This window comes from Chenopodium album, chromosome 13, assembly GCF_948465745.1.
Source record: "Chenopodium album chromosome 13, dcCheAlbu1.1, whole genome shotgun sequence".
NCBI classification, from domain to species: Eukaryota; Viridiplantae; Streptophyta; class Magnoliopsida; order Caryophyllales; family Amaranthaceae; genus Chenopodium; species Chenopodium album.
In genome coordinates this window covers 39,409,750-39,414,366 of record NC_137846.1, presented here as the reverse complement: position 1 = coordinate 39,414,366, position 4,617 = coordinate 39,409,750, and positions in this window count along the sequence as shown.

Sequence of the window (4,617 nt, the reverse complement as noted above, 5' to 3'; positions counted from 1 at the left end):
AATGCCCGACATAGACAAGTTCAATGGAACGGGATGCCCTAAAGGGTACGGTTTGGTGAAGATATCCACCAATCTCCAATAAAACATGACACAATATGGCCCCTTATTCCTAAGAAACTAGAAATGAAAAGCTCCCGCTTGAACCTTCATGGATCTCCATCCACCTTGCTCCTTTGGGCCTTCACTTCATAGGCTTCTTTGGACTAAACTATTTAAATAAATAATCTATTTACTTTAAATAAAAGTTACAAAAATACTTAACGGTACGTAGACCATATTTAGATTACAAAAATACATCATGATGCACAGATCGTATTTAGAATCTATGGGCCATACTAGTCTATATATAGCAACATAATATCATATATTATATAAAAGTGTCATATAATAAATCACTCAGCATGCTTGTCTAAACTAAAACATCAAATGTTCATAATTAAGGCAACGCATTTCCTTAAATATCTCATATTTTAAATCATAATTAGATAATATCATATATTATTCATGACCAATTATAAAATATCATATATTTTAATTTAGGCATTAGATAGAATCAAAGCATATTTTAATCTAAAAAGATAATTCATATTTAATTTTCAATGATTATCCTATAAACTTTAGGAGATTCTATCCAAATTACTAGCCAATCAAATAATTTTAGAATCAATTATATCCTAATCTAATTATGGGATATCACATTATTTAAATCAATTATTATCCTATTCGAATATGCTCATAATATCCTAACAAATCTTATCTAAGATTAAACACTTTAATATTGGATAATCACCAAAATTAACAACTTTAAATATGGATAATATCAAATAAATTAACTTTTGAAACATTTGATTTTATCCTAAAATAAAAGATTTTATCTCAAATCAAATAAATCTAATCCCAAAATAATTTGTATTTATCTTGAAATAATTTTTTTAAAAAAATTAAATTATTTTTGAAAATCGTGCCCCACACGCCGGCCACCGTGGTTGGCTAGCTACGATGGCTGGCTGCTTGGACAGTAGCCACTACCGCAAGGCAGCAACGTGGCAGCAACACTTGCTAAAGCTGAAGGCTAGCCATGGTGGCTGGCTGCTTTACAGCAGTAGCCCAACTGCAGCTGCGGCAGTAGCCGTACAACGCTTGCACGCTGCAGCCCACAGCCACCCCAAACCTCCTACCCTCCCTCTAAACCGACCACCTGGTCGGTAGCCACCGTGGCTGCTGGCCACCTTTAATTTTACTTTTTTTTTTGGTTTTTAATTTTTTTTATAGGTTCTTAGTTTTTAATTTAATTAAAATAACTTTTATCAAAATTAAATTAAATTAGTCCAGAAAATAAAATTAAATCCCTATTCAATTTTAACATTAGAGTTCATCATAAAACTAATCCCAATTTAATTCTAACTTTTAAAATCAAATCAATGATTACACAAAACACTTTTATGAATAAATTAATCAAATTAAAATTATGAAACATAAAACAAAAAACAAGCACAAAATCAGGGTTCTAGGGTTCGAAGATTTCGAATCAATATAGGGCAAATTTTCGGTCCTCCTTATCGCTATTTTGAGCATAATTAAATCATATTTAACCAATTCCAAAAGTTTAATCACATTTGTTAGTTTAGATGAACTACTACAAGAGGGGGGGTTAATAGTATTAGGTTCCAATCGCGGAACTTAAGCGGAAATTAAAAACAAAATGCAAAAGGAACTTAAAGCACACATCAATTTTACGAGGAAACCATCCAGTGCCTAGCTGGAAGTAAAACCTCGGCCCTATTGGGACTTATAAACAAATTTCACTATAATAGGCAACTCTCCTAGTACAACCTATTACACAGACCTTTACTTCACAAGTTCCTCCACGGACACTTGCTAATTGATAAGAACCTATCCTATCAGACCTAAGACACACTCATGCACCTTTTTCGACCCAAGACACACTCAGGTTCCTTTCTCGACCTAAGACACACTCAGGTTTCTTTTTCCCACTGTGCACCCCAAGACACACTCGAAGTGGCTCACTACCACTCGAATTTTAGAGAATTCAAACTCTTACACTCAAACGTGAATTTAAAATAATTCTCAATCTCACCCCAAAACCCAAAACACTCAAACCCTTTTTCCCATATATGAATAAAGTGATAAAACTAGTATGTTGGACACTCGAGATCTGTCTGAACTCACTAGACGAACTGTAACCAAAACTTGATAGGAACTTTGACCAGGAGGACTGACTTAGCTTCGTGGTGAAGGATAAAACCATTAAGCACAACCACTCCACTTCATCAGCCTCAACTTTGAATGAATACATATGAGCATATTTATAGTACACTCAAATTATTCATTTCACCTTGAAAAAGATAGGTTTTATGAAAAGATAAGTTTAAAAGATATTTTCTAAAACAAGTCTTCCGAAAATAAATCTTTTTGTTAAGAATAAAATCTGTCAATAATAAAAAGATATAATTAATATAAAATCAGATTTTATTCAAAACTTATCTTTTTGTTTAAAAATACTTTTTAAACAAACTTATCTTTTTCCGAAAGGAATTTATTAGAAAATAAATATCTTTATTCAGTAAAACTAAATCCTAAAAGACATGCATGTATTAGATAAATATCTATCATTAAAACTGACTTTTAAAGACGTGCATACTTTAGTTCCTATTAGGTTCGGAACTTCTGACAGTCTCTGAGTTCCTGACCAGTTAGTAACTCTAATTTCATTGCGTGTCTGGAGTTCACCTTGGTTCTATTTAAACTTGTTCCAGACCGACTTTTATGTCCAACATACTTACATGAATCCTAGAGCAATATACTTCTATTTCTCCGTCTTCATGTTGCTTCTCTGAGATTCTTGTTCTGGAATTCTGTAGTCTTGATGTATTCTGGATCTCAGGATTTGCCCCAGCATTACACCGGAACCAGGTTGTTACACCCGTTTTGAAGTTCCTGTTAGGAAACTTCGAGAAGTTCCATTACTGGAACTCTTCTTCTTTATTTACTTGTCCTCATGGATCTTCTAAAGTTCCTTTGTCTCAGTTCCTACTTCAGCTCCCAACGCTTATTGAACCTGCAAACATCACAACACTAGAAAATCCTTATTAGATGGAAGTTTGCTCAATCATAACAATCATCATCAAAACCTCATAAGGTTCAACAAGTTGCCCCCTTTTTTATGATGACAAACTGAGCAAACTTCTGAGGATAACAAAGTAAAACAGAAGCTTAGTTTTTTCATTTATAAAAACAATAGAGAAAACTAAAGTAAATTAAAAGACTCCTACACATACATGACCTATATATGCATAGGATACTTACCTCGTGAAGCTAACATATGCAAACACCTATTTACATAGTTACCTTCATGGTTCCTTAGCCATCATCATACTTATCAACCATAACACCCATCATTGTTCTTGTTCTCTTTTTGCTTATCCTATATTGCTTAAGTTCTTGATATATACCTGACGTTACTCAGGTTCCTTGTACCCTGTTCCAAGCATGACTTGTTCTTTCTATGCACAACTAGACAAACATGTTAGATAGATAATCATCCTTAGTTTATAATCATCAAAACCTAATTACTCAACAATTTCCCCTACTCAACAACATTAAATATAATTATTGAACCATAATTAAATTAATTTCTCCCACTTAATTGATTTTAAAATTAAGAATATGGACTTTAAATAATCGTATTATTATAATCAAGCGTGTTCATGCAAGAGGCTAACTGATACCACTGTAGGAGTTTATAGGTACTAAATGCGAAAAAACATGATTCATATTCATAAAAAACCTATCCCAAGATCGCATGCATAACACACAAGACACATAATTATACCTTTGAAGCGTGATCTCCATGAAGCTATTCAACTGGCAAATCAGGGAGAGATTAGTGCCCCTAACGTTGCTCCTCTATTTAGTCCAAGGGATTCGAACGAGCCGTCCACCAATACTAGATTGGTCGAGTGAAGGAGGAAACCACGATCACCACCTTTAATGGACAAAGCCGACCACCACGAACAACCACCGCCACAAAACACCACCACCGACACAAGGGACGAAAGAGAGCCGTGAGAGAGAGAGAGGAGTTTGAGAGAAGCTTGGTTTCGTGTTTGCTAATTAGGGTTTCAACTTAACAGTAAAACCGTTTTGTAGAATTACCTAGGCACCTAGTCTACTTATAATCATATTATAATTAGACTAGGTTAGGAAGCCCAAAACCTCTCCAAACCCTTTTTATAGCCAGCCATATTAGGGGATGAGGCCCATCATGGGCCTCGTCCTCTCGTGCTTGATCTAGGCCCTTTGTGTGACCTTATAGGATCCGTCTAATTGGGCTTTGGCCTATTTTACTAGCCCAAAGATCGTTAGTACCTCTAGCTATGATATAACAACGACCCAAAATGAACAAACTTAATTATCTCTATAATTTAATCAATTTATATATCTAGTAATTGCACATGACAAAACCATAAATCCTTCAGCATCATCCACACTTTGCAAATACATAAGCTTTCAGTACGAGGTGACATGATCTTTCAGATTTCCCGTACCATTATAGGCACTCACAAGCACAATTTTTACCTTTGCTGGCTGAGGAGA